We start from the raw sequence: 14,317 nt of genomic DNA on the forward strand, positions 1-14,317 counted from the left end.
TTTTTTTAATTCCTATAAATGTAATACTGTCGTACATTAAATTATGTTAGCACTCGGTTGCAAACATGCAAGGATATATTTATTTATTTTGATCATGACAAATTCTAGTTAAATTTGACACGATGCGCACTAATATCGATATGCATCGTGGCGCCACATCCCTAAGCGAGGATAATTACTCGACGATAATTAAAAAGGCGTTTTACTGAACGATAAATGTAAGGAACACACTCATAAGGTAAGGAGCAGTACACATATTGCGCATGCGTTCGTTAAATGGTTCTAATGTTTTGATAGGCATTTCAAATGACATACAACTTTGGCAAATGTTCTATTTTGTGATAAAAGTATCGAAAACAGACAGACCAACGGACGGACGGACAGACGGGCGGACGGACAAACAGACATTCAGAGAGGTAGACAGACATATAGACAGTCGGACGGACATAGTCTAACAATAATGCTCTTGCACTTAATACACACTTAGCATAATGTGTTGTTAAGTTGGGAAAAATATCTTTAGGGCATATCCGAGCTGACATGGACTAAATCAAACATTACAATCAAGGAATGTTTCTTATGAAATGAGGATCATGATCTTGCAAGCATATAAAATACCGAAGATAACGGAAACCTTGTGAAACAACCGACATAACCAGTAAACATAAATATATGCCCACACCTACGTTTAACATATTGAATATAGAACCACGTGCTTTAATTTTCAAAAACAAATATAAAACTCACGATAAGTACACTCAAGACTTGATTGACAACTTTCTACTTGTCAATAACAATCAGTTACTCTTACAATTCGATTAAAATGACCGACTTATATAGTTTGGGATTCCAACTGAAATCATGTTGCAAAATATTGTATTTGTAAACAACGATGCAAACAGGTCAGTAAACACAAGCCACCTGGCATTTGAATAATGTGCATTAAATGTGCAAACACACATTACCTATATGGGAATTCGGAAATCATCGCCTTTCCATTCTTGTGAAAAGAATACTTGTTGTAGCTTCATCTTTATGGCTATAACGGTGTCATTGCAAAATAAATATATTTATTATTGTATGTTGTATGTTTACCGAGTACTTTATATGTTGGTAGAAGAGTGCACTCGAAAGATAGTCACCGTCCAAGGATATCACTTGGGCGGTGTGAATGGTAGAAACTTCATTTTGCATTCAGTCCTAAACACACTTGCACATTCTGTATTAAGCCACATAATCATGTATGTTGATAATAAGCAATAAAGATCCAGTTTTACTTGAGTTATGGCACTTTTAGCCAAAATGCTAGTCACAATAGACACTGTCAGAGGACATGGAGCGCAACTTCACTTTATCTAAGAGAATTTCTTGTAACACTGTTTCGGTATCTTTATGAAATGATCCCGTTGGACAAGATGGTATATATGCCTTTCAATGTGTGTAAAGATTAAAATGTCACGCATCTCAAGACATTTGTATCATGTACATTTACCTGGTGTTATATCTTTGTATACTAAACAGTTTTCGAAAGAGACTTTGTGAAGTTTTAGTTTTCATTTTACAATTTCATGATACAATTACACTGATCGTTCAATTTTAATTGGTGATTTACATGTTTAGAGTTAAGAGTATAATTCCGAGAACTTCAAAACTCAGTTCGACATTTATACCGTTTTTAATCGTTGACATTAAAGTATGACATTATTCATAAGCATAACTTTCTTGGCCCTGTCTAGGCCCTTTTCCTTAAAAGTGTGCGTTATAATGTAAAGATGTTTCGTACGGACATGGTGAAACACATGCCGATCGCTGTAAAGGCCGGCGTCAAATATACGCATTGAACCAAGGCAGAGACAGTGCGGTCTTCAGTTAAAATGCTGGCATTCCTCTCTGAGTCCCCACCAATGGATTATTAAGGTCTCTTGGTCGATTTGTTTTGAATCGCATAATGTCCATGTTCTTAACTCGACCTCAGCAGGTGTTGAAAAATTCTATAACTTTCCCACCTTTATCAAGACAAAACCATGTCTGCATAACGAAATCTCGTTAGTGCCATGGTCTATGCATGGATTGAGTTTGATGACAATACATCAAAACTACGCTAGTGCGCTGACGATTGGTCAACAGCACTATGATAATAACGCTACATTACAATAATGGAGACGAATATGACAATACTATATAATTAGTTGTTAGCACCGTTGTGTCAATAACATCCCACTGTCGTGTTGTCGCGTTATCGTAAGCTTGTTGTCGCATTATCGTCATCGCACTGTCTCTGTATCGTTGTTATTGTTGTTATTGTTCGTTATCATCATTGCACTGTCTCTGTATCGTTGTTATTGTTTGTCATCATCATCGAACTGTCTAGTAACGACAGACATGCCTTAACGGGACTATGTACTTAACTACTGTATGATTCTGTTGTATGTATGTTCGAACTACGCTGAAGCCAGTTCTGTAGGGAACATAGTAAGTATGGAAACGAAGACACTTTACAAGCAGCCAAACAACTGTATTCTGAAATTCATTCAGTCATCTCTATTACCACAATTTCGGTTATCTTTCTAAATAATTATAAATAGCAGGCAAGCAATGCGTAAAAATAATGAAACTGGGAAACATGATTGCGCATAATAATGACCTACGCAATTCAATATTATAGCTTTTTTATAAACAACTTTTTCAAGCTGATTTGACTATCGTCAGACAGGTGTCGTTTTCAAGATGATTGTTTATTGGTGCATTAAATTATGTTTGTGTTGTGGTGGAAAGAAAATCATACATACATTTAATGACTTTAATTTATATTTTCAAAATCTGTTACGAAGATCATGTAATGGCTAAATTAAAGCTTGATCTATTTTTCAACATTTTTATATTTAATTAAGATTTCCTCGTTTTGGTCAAGATAGTCATCATAACATTAATGTACAAGCAAAACTGCAATGTTTGCAAGAGTTTTTGATTATTATAATTACATAGAAACAGATAGCAGCCTGCCTAAGGGAACAAAACCAGAACCTTTACAAAAGAGGCTACTCGAAACTGGCTGTTGAATTTATAAGGATGTTTAAACAGTTTGTTGGTAATACACGTGTTTACTAAATTATTGACGAAAAGCTTGATAAAGGCTATATTATTTTTTCCGGTCTCGATTTATAATTATCGATGAACGAATAGATATTTTTAATAATTTCTTATCAAGTAGTTTTATTTTGCTTATTAAAATATAATGCAAACACACACTCGATTTGAATTGTTCACATTTCTTCCTTGCATTTTTTTGTCATTCCGTGAACACGTCCCTTTAAGGCTATCATGATCTTAAATTGCAATATTTCCGGATGATTAATGCATGCTTTAAGGGCAAACCAGCAAAAAAAACGAAGTTTGTTGCTAAAAGATCCCCCTTTCAGATATTCAATACTAGGCGGGGATTTAGCTAAATTGTTGATATAAGAGACGCATTGACAGTCTCTTTCACACCCACTGAACATGTACTTCAAAATGCCATATCAGACCGTTGAAATTTTTAGACCGTGGTTTTTTATTAGATGATTATGTGTGGGTGTGGTTGGGTGAACACTATTATTAACTATTTGAAGTTCGATAAGTAATTTCAAAGTTGCATATACTCTACTTAGAATTATCAGATTTTTTAGACGATATGCGTGAAATTCTTGAGTTGTTCACCTTTTAAGTAATATAAATGTGTGCCGAGTGTCTACGCATTATTATAATATATACCGTATGAAGTGAAATAACTACGAATGCTATGAATCGACTAAAATTAATACAACAGATCGCAACTTTCTTCACATATATTAAACCGTTGTTCTTAAAATTGTGTTAAAGGAAAATATGCCAATTGTATCGATTACGAAAATTAATTAATACAAAAAAATAGTACTGTTTCAGTTATAGTAAGATTTATTTCCTTGTTTATGTGCATTTGTATAGGCATTAACTTTCAGTTAATTATGTATTCCTCGAATTTTTATTTAAACTCAGTACTGAAGGGAGTCACATATTAATCTAAATTAGATGAACATGTTAGATGGTATTCAGATATATTCCCAGATTAATATGTTTCACATAGTCCCTTTAAAATTCATATTCTTGCAACAATTATACAATTGAATAGTATTTCATAATGTGTAAATGATTATCAGCTTATCTAGAAGTAAATTATAGGTAAATGCCTTTTAGGTAAACCGGGCTTATTGCATGCTCATATCATGTATTGGCGCATATTAGCCTATGAATCCTCGAATCCTCAAATACCAATTAAACATGACTCTTTCTTCCTAGACTGGTTACACGTTTAAACTCGAGTAATATCCATTAAAGCGGAATGTATTGCTCCAGATTAGCCTCTACGGACCGCACAGGCTTATATTGGACACTAGTTTCAAGCCAGAGACCGTCTCAAAATAAGTCTCTTGTTTATATCAGTATGACTATAATTTGTTACAGTTCTGTCTCACTAAACTTTGACAGTAAGGTATACATGTACATGCTTATTTAAAGTGAGTATATGCGATGTTAATAATGTGTTCAAAACAGAATAATATATTGATGAATCCATAGCTAAAGTAAAAGTTTTCAAGAAGTGGTGCACGACTTTAAACGAAATTATATTCTTATATTATGGCAAATATGTTCCGTTTGTACAGTAAAACAACGTGTACAGATGACCTGAATAATGGTGGGCCCCAACAATTTGTTGTGTAGGTTCGTTTATTTGGTTTGAAACATATACACAATTTTTGGTTCTGCAACAATTGCGAGTTCAATTGTCGATTGTTGGTGCTCATAGATTTAAATGAAGTAAACAGTATTTGATTTATGGTACCATTAAACATAGCTTATGTCACATATTCAATAGTCCTTGTTCAAATGTATGTGTTGGCTTAAGATTGAAAAATCTTGACATATAAATAGCGTATACTCCCTAAGTATGCTATGACCCTCTATACGACGACTTTCAAGTTTATGTTGCAAACTTACTTTGTTGAAGTGTATGTCTTTGCTACAAAATCAAAACCGATCTGACCTTATCTGAAACGGAAGTGCGAAGTATCTGTTGGCGACCTTGATAACAGCTTTTGAATAGTTTAAAGACGGTGTCACGTACTCAGAACAAACACAAATGAATGCTTTAAAACAATGCATTAAAACAAAAACAACAACGTAAATTACGAAGTCTAGATTTTTTAAACGGATATGCATACTATGTATTGTACATTCTCAGATTTATATCTGACCTTATAGAAACGGAAACAATTCTTATTTCTATTACTAAACAGGGGGCTACAGAACAAGCCACACGTATCTACTGACACGTTAACCCTTTGCATGCTAGGAAATTTGTCGTCTGCTAAAATGTTGTCTGCTAAATTTTCTAAAATTAGCATTTTCTTCGATTTTTTTTTCAAAGAATAATATCAGAATAGCAAACAGTTTGGATCCTGATGAGACGCCACGTTTTGTGGCGTCTCATCTTGATCCAAACTGTTTGCAAAGGCCTTCAATATTCGGTTCCAGCACTGAAAGAGTTAACTAATCGCACTGTGGCATGTACATTTGACAGACGACAGTGTCAAGCCTTGGTTATATATGAGCCGTGCTCTGTGAAGTGGGTTTAATGCGTGTGCGTTCAGTGGCGTCATAGATTAGCCTGTGTAGTCCGCACAGGCTATTCAGGGACGCTTTTCGCTTTTATGATATTTTTCGTTTCAAGAAAGTCTCTTCTTAGCAAAAATCCACTTTAGTCGGAAAGGGTCGTCACTGATTAGCCTGTGCGGACTGCACATACTATTCTGGGACGATACACATACAGTCCTAGACTGGTTACACGTTTAAACTCGAGTAATATCCATTAAAGCGGAATGTATTGCTCCAGATTAGCCTCTACGGACCACACAGGCTTATATTGGACACTAGTTTCAAGCCAGAGACCGTCTCAAAATAAGTCTCTTGTTTATATCAGTATGACTATAATTTGTTACAGTTCTGTCTCACTAAACTTTGACAGTAAGGTATACATGTACATGCTTATTTAAAGTGAGTATATGCGATGTTAATAATGTGTTCAAAACAGAATAATATATGGATGAATCCATAGCTAAAGTAAAAGTTTTCAAGAAGTGGTGCACGACTTTAAACGAAATTATATTCTTATATTATGGCAAATATGTTCCGTTTGTACAGTAAAACAACGTGTACAGATGACCTGAATAATGGTGGGCCCCAACAATTTGTTGTGTAGGTTCGTTTATTTGGTTTGAAACATATACACAATTTTTGGTTCTGCAACAATTGCGAGTTCAATTGTCGATTGTTGGTGCTCATAGATTTAAATGAAGTAAACAGTATTTGATTTATGGTACCATTAAACATAGCTTATGTCACATATTCAATAGTCCTTGTTCAAATGTATGTGTTGGCTTAAGATTGAAAAATCTTGACATATAAATAGCGTATACTCCCTAAGTATGCTATGACCCTCTATACGACGACTTTCAAGTTTATGTTGCAAACTTACTTTGTTGAAGTGTATGTCTTTGCTACAAAATCAAAACCGATCTGACCTTATCTGAAACGGAAGTGCGAAGTATCTGTTGGCGACCTTGATAACAGCTTTTGAATAGTTTAAAGACGGTGTCACGTACTCAGAACAAACACAAATGAACGCTTTAAAACAATGCATTAAAACAAAAACAACAACGTAAATTACGAAGTCTAGATTTTTTAAACGGATATGCATACTATGTATTGTACATTCTCAGATTTATATCTGACCTTATAGAAACGGAAACAATTCTTATTTCTATTACTCAACAGGGGGCTACAGAACAAGCCACACGTATCTACTGACACGTTAACCCTTTGCATGCTAGGAAATTTGTCGTCTGCTAAAATGTTGTCTGCTAAATTTTCTAAAATTAGCATTTTCTTCGATTTTTTTTTCAAAGAATAATATCAGAATAGCAAACAGTTTGGATCCTGATGAGACGCCACGTTTTGTGGCGTCTCATCTTGATCCAAACTGTTTGCAAAGGCCTTCAATATTCGGTTCCAGCACTGAAAGAGTTAACTAATCGCACTGTGGCATGTACATTTGACAGACGACAGTGTCAAGCCTTGGTTATATATGAGCCGTGCTCTGTGAAGTGGGTTTAATGCGTGTGCGTTCAGTGGCGTCATAGATTAGCCTGTGTAGTCCGCACAGGCTATTCAGGGACGCTTTTCGCTTTTATGATATTTTTCGTTTCAAGAAAGTCTCTTCTTAGCAAAAATCCACTTTAGTCGGAAAGGGTCGTCACTGATTAGCCTGTGCGGACTGCACATACTATTCTGGGACGATACACATACAGTCCTAGACTGGTTACACGTTTAAACTCGAGTAATATCCATTAAAGCGGAATGTATTGCTCCAGATTAGCCTCTACGGACCGCACAGGCTTATATTGGACACTAGTTTCAAGCCAGAGACCGTCTCAAAATAAGTCTCTTGTTTATATCAGTATGACTATAATTTGTTACAGTTCTGTCTCACTAAACTTTGACAGTAAGGTATACATGTACATGCTTATTTAAAGTGAGTATATGCGATGTTAATAATGTGTTCAAAACAGAATAATATATTGATGAATCCATAGCTAAAGTAAAAGTTTTCAAGAAGTGGTGCACGACTTTAAACGAAATTATATTCTTATATTATGGCAAATATGTTCCGTTTGTACAGTAAAACAACGTGTACAGATGACCTGAATAATGGTGGGCCCCAACAATTTGTTGTGTAGGTTCGTTTATTTGGTTTGAAACATATACACAATTTTTGGTTCTGCAACAATTGCGAGTTCAATTGTCGATTGTTGGTGCTCATAGATTTAAATGAAGTAAACAGTATTTGATTTATGGTACCATTAAACATAGCTTATGTCACATATTCAATAGTCCTTGTTCAAATGTATGTGTTGGCTTAAGATTGAAAAATCTTGACATATAAATAGCGTATACTCCCTAAGTATGCTATGACCCTCTATACGACGACTTTCAAGTTTATGTTGCAAACTTACTTTGTTGAAGTGTATGTCTTTGCTACAAAATCAAAACCGATCTGACCTTATCTGAAACGGAAGTGCGAAGTATCTGTTGGCGACCTTGATAACAGCTTTTGAATAGTTTAAAGACGGTGTCACGTACTCAGAACAAACACAAATGAACGCTTTAAAACAATGCATTAAAACAAAAACAACAACGTAAATTACGAAGTCTAGATTTTTTAAACGGATATGCATACTATGTATTGTACATTCTCAGATTTATATCTGACCTTATAGAAACGGAAACAATTCTTATTTCTATTACTCAACAGGGGGCTACAGAACAAGCCACACGTATCTACTGACACGTTAACCCTTTGCATGCTAGGAAATTTGTCGTCTGCTAAAATGTTGTCTGCTAAATTTTCTAAAATTAGCATTTTCTTCGATTTTTTTTTCAAAGAATAATATCAGAATAGCAAACAGTTTGGATCCTGATGAGACGCCACGTTTTGTGGCGTCTCATCTTGATCCAAACTGTTTGCAAAGGCCTTCAATATTCGGTTCCAGCACTGAAAGAGTTAACTAATCGCACTGTGGCATGTACATTTGACAGACGACAGTGTCAAGCCTTGGTTATATATGAGCCGTGCTCTGTGAAGTGGGTTTAATGCGTGTGCGTTCAGTGGCGTCATAGATTAGCCTGTGTAGTCCGCACAGGCTATTCAGGGACGCTTTTCGCTTTTATGATATTTTTCGTTTCAAGAAAGTCTCTTCTTAGCAAAAATCCACTTTAGTCGGAAAGGGTCGTCACTGATTAGCCTGTGCGGACTGCACATACTATTCTGGGACGATACACATACAGTCCTAGACTGGTTACACGTTTAAACTCGAGTAATATCCATTAAAGCGGAATGTATTGCTCCAGATTAGCCTCTACGGACCGCACAGGCTTATATTGGACACTAGTTTCAAGCCAGAGACCGTCTCAAAATAAGTCTCTTGTTTATATCAGTATGACTATAATTTGTTACAGTTCTGTCTCACTAAACTTTGACAGTAAGGTATACATGTACATGCTTATTTAAAGTGAGTATATGCGATGTTAATAATGTGTTCAAAACAGAATAATATATTGATGAATCCATAGCTAAAGTAAAAGTTTTCAAGAAGTGGTGCACGACTTTAAACGAAATTATATTCTTATATTATGGCAAATATGTTCCGTTTGTACAGTAAAACAACGTGTACAGATGACCTGAATAATGGTGGGCCCCAACAATTTGTTGTGTAGGTTCGTTTATTTGGTTTGAAACATATACACAATTTTTGGTTCTGCAACAATTGCGAGTTCAATTGTCGATTGTTGGTGCTCATAGATTTAAATGAAGTAAACAGTATTTGATTTATGGTACCATTAAACATAGCTTATGTCACATATTCAATAGTCCTTGTTCAAATGTATGTGTTGGCTTAAGATTGAAAAATCTTGACATATAAATAGCGTATACTCCCTAAGTATGCTATGACCCTCTATACGACGACTTTCAAGTTTATGTTGCAAACTTACTTTGTTGAAGTGTATGTCTTTGCTACAAAATCAAAACCGATCTGACCTTATCTGAAACGGAAGTGCGAAGTATCTGTTGGCGACCTTGATAACAGCTTTTGAATAGTTTAAAGACGGTGTCACGTACTCAGAACAAACACAAATGAACGCTTTAAAACAATGCATTAAAACAAAAACAACAACGTAAATTACGAAGTCTAGATTTTTTAAACGGATATGCATACTATGTATTGTACATTCTCAGATTTATATCTGACCTTATAGAAACGGAAACAATTCTTATTTCTATTACTCAACAGGGGGCTACAGAACAAGCCACACGTATCTACTGACACGTTAACCCTTTGCATGCTAGGAAATTTGTCGTCTGCTAAAATGTTGTCTGCTAAATTTTCTAAAATTAGCATTTTCTTCGATTTTTTTTTCAAAGAATAATATCAGAATAGCAAACAGTTTGGATCCTGATGAGACGCCACGTTTTGTGGCGTCTCATCTTGATCCAAACTGTTTGCAAAGGCCTTCAATATTCGGTTCCAGCACTGAAAGAGTTAACTAATCGCACTGTGGCATGTACATTTGACAGACGACAGTGTCAAGCCTTGGTTATATATGAGCCGTGCTCTGTGAAGTGGGTTTAATGCGTGTGCGTTCAGTGGCGTCATAGATTAGCCTGTGTAGTCCGCACAGGCTATTCAGGGACGCTTTTCGCTTTTATGATATTTTTCGTTTCAAGAAAGTCTCTTCTTAGCAAAAATCCACTTTAGTCGGAAAGGGTCGTCACTGATTAGCCTGTGCGGACTGCACATACTATTCTGGGACGATACACATACATGAATTAAACCCCCTTTTTACAGGGCACGGTCCATTTATATGTTTCCGAAACCTATAATTGCTAGTTGTAGTGCAATTATTTTTGGTTACATAGTGTCAAGATAACGATATTGTAAAGGAGGATAAAGTACTAGAACTAATTTGAACTGATAAGTCATTTTTATTTTGATTGACTGAATGCTGTTACCAGTTAATTAAGACATGTTTTATTTTGATATGATTATTACATAGCCTTATTGGTTTAATAGTATATTTCATCGAAAAATTATTTGAGTGGAATTTTTGTTATGTAAGCTATGTGCAAGACCGCTTTATTTCTTTAGCGACAACTACTTAACGCCCGAACATGTTTGTAGATTGTCAAATTTTCCACAACGCCAATGATATTTAATATGTATCAACCATCAAATAAAAGGTCCTTAACAACACACTCACTCAATCAATATTGACACAACGATTTTGTACCAATATAAGCTAGCCAATACATTGTACTTTAATGTGAAACTGCAATCCTCCCCGCCTGCACTATACGACTTTGTGTGAACCGGAACGTTACCAATACACTAACTCCCACTACCCACCACACACTAGACAAAAGGTAGTATTTTAAAGGGACTGTCAACCATGTCGACGAAGAAAATAAAAGTTGTAAAATGCCATATTTTTTACAATTATTAGTTTATATTGATTAAAATATCACAACTGGTATTTAACATTACTTGAAAAAAGTTCATATTTTCAGTATATTCGGTAATAAAATTACGCGATGTGAAATCGAAAGTACATCACGGAAATAGGTGACATAACGATATACACACTATAAATAACGCAAAAAGATTGATCATTTTATATATATAATATATTCAATTCACTATGCATGCACAATTTGCATTCATGGGTTTACCACGTGACGATGATGCTCAATCTACTGGCGTTATTTATAGTTAACTGGTAGTAACCTGGTAGACATACCCAGTAAAATTTATTACCGAATATACTGAAAATATGAAAACTTAACAACTTTTTTCGAGTAAAGTAATATACCAGTCGTGATATTTTAATCGATATAAACTAATAATTGTAAAAATTTACGGCATTTTACAACTTTTCTTTTCTACGTCGTCGTGGTTGACAGTCCCTTTAATATGTAATAACATCTCAATCCTCCGACAAGCCCCTTTAAGTGGGTTCAATCGGTATAATAACATAAACTTGTAAAATATTCACATTATGGAGAAGACGATCATAGCCAATTATTATGCGACCGGATGCTTTTTACGCCATGCTGATTTACAAAACAACAAACAGCTGTTTGTATTATACTAACAAGTGTTTGGGAATTTGCGTTCTTGTTGACACAGTTTTTTTATATTTGATAATTATCATTTAGTAACACTTTGTATGTTCATAAGAAATCTATAAAGTGTTAAATAGTCTTAACTTCTTAAAATAGAAGTAAAAAGTAGACAACACATTGCATTACGGGACCTTTTGAAGTCAAAGCGAGTGCGCTGGCACTGAGCTACACATGTTTTGGATATGTATAGCAAATTATAAACTCTATATTAGCATAAATGGGTACAAGCAGTTTCCAATATGTCGAGGAAAGGCGTTAAAATACGTTCTTTTTTTATTAACCCATTTATGCCTAGTGGACTCTCCCATCCTTCTAAATTGGATCAATTTATTTCCAAAATTAGGGATGTCTAGTATATTTATTTCTATATTTAGAATATTTCTTACAGAAATTTCTTTCAGCAAACAGCGCAGAACCAGAAGGGACGCCTCATCATGCGGCGTCTCATCTGGGTCTACGCTGTTTGCCAAGGCCTTTTTTCTAGACGCAAGGCATAAATGGGTTAATTACATTATTTGTTGGAAAGCGTCCTTTTTCTATACTGTCAACAAATCGCTTTAACATCGCATTGAGTTATTTATGCGTCTTTTATAAAGGAGGGTTTTTATAACGTAAACCGTCGTAGTATTCAAATCGAAAATAGCAGATGATCACCTTCTGTGTACACTGGTAAACGTAAACACGCCTATCAATTGAGCAAAAAGGAATGGGTCATGTCCAATAATGAGTGCGTGCATTGTTTACAAAATGTTGTTGACAGATGAATCATCGGTACAGCGGAACTGCGTAAAAAGAGATATCCATTTTTTCCCACCAAATGTTTATTAATTATTTTAAGTATTAGTCGTTATGTCGTACACAAAATTAATGAACACAACCCAAATCAATACGGTGCGAAATAGCATTCATATCGTAATAGAGAGGTGAACGCCTTCGAATACGCCTACATAATTATGCTATCGTAAATCCTATAGCCTGGGGAAGGTTATGTAGACTAAGTTTCACATGGCCTATATTATGCAGAAAAGATTCCGTGTTGTAAGTGCAACATTGGGGGTGGTCTGATGACTAGGCCCACATGCTGAACTTATATAATTTTGTATTAACATGCAATCAAAAGTCGTCTTTGAAGAAACTGCTTGTTTGAACGTTTGATGTTTGTTTTATTTGTCATCATTATTGAATCGAAACTGGACGGAAACCACTGATGGGGAATGCAAATGACCCATAAGTATACGAACAAGTGCGTTAATTATTACAAAGTACAAATTTATAGTACATGTTATTGTATGGATTAATCAACTGCCATCCCAACTACACTGACAAATGCAAAACATATGAGGGACCCAACCAGGAGTCTGTGTTAAGGGTACGTGCATGTCTAGCGGATTATACATTAAATCATAATTTAAATTAAAAAATATAAACACACACAGGAATAATGAGCGCTGAACTGAAGTATAACGGGCAATGAGGGCTAGATTTTTATTCTGCCTCTTATAAGAGTAGTTATTACCTAATCTATTCAATTTTACAGTTTAAAAACAAACAAACGGTTATGTTTTACAACGTTTAAATACTTGTTTTGTGATTTTTATGACGTTGTGTTTATCATATATTATTTGGTTTCTTGCATTTGCATCAGTAAGATCTCGAAACAATATCAATAGCAAGTCGTACCGGTACAAGTTAAACCGACCTGAATACGACAAAAACGTTAACAAAAATTGTATTATTGTCTTTAATATAAAAAAACTAAAAATATTCAATGTGTGCTAAAGATTAAAGCACGTGTATGAAAAAATATATTTTTAATTTAAACACGAAAAATCCAAATAAAGTACATTGAAGTCAGTTGTAATATATCAATTATACATGAAATGTTCACTTTTCAAAAAGATTCTCTTACTGCAATAAACTCTCATATACACGTATACATCCTCCACTTAAACATGAGTTGTAGGATAAAATTTATCAAAATATTTCAAATTTCAAAGACATACAATTACAAATAACACTTTTATACTATTACTCATACTATGCCACTCAGATCTAAACTTTTATAGTTGGCACCACTTTACGAGGATAGATAGACATGCAATTCGACAAAGGCATCGTGTAACTATGCTCCCAGTTTAAGAATGTCCCGGAATAAATAACATAACACTAAGCGCCTTTACATGACCGAACAAATCATCTTAGTTTCTGTACACTTACGCAAGCTTTTAAGTGTCAATTGAACAAAACAACTTCACGCCGTAACAGTTAAATCCTTTAATTTTCGCTGCAAGTGAGGATATATCCTGTATACATTTGCGTCTAATTATTAGCTTAAAGGCATAAAAATCAATTTTTACCACCAATTAGCAAAATATAAACAACACAGACGGAAGACTAGGTGTGGATATGAAAAAACATAATATGTACGTCAATAAACGTTTAATGAAAGACACATAAAATACTTATAGAAACAAAACCGATGCAGGCACTTATTGTTCATATTAC

Source organism: Dreissena polymorpha, chromosome 4 (genome assembly GCF_020536995.1).
Source record: "Dreissena polymorpha isolate Duluth1 chromosome 4, UMN_Dpol_1.0, whole genome shotgun sequence".
NCBI lineage: Eukaryota > Metazoa > Mollusca > Bivalvia > Myida > Dreissenidae > Dreissena > Dreissena polymorpha.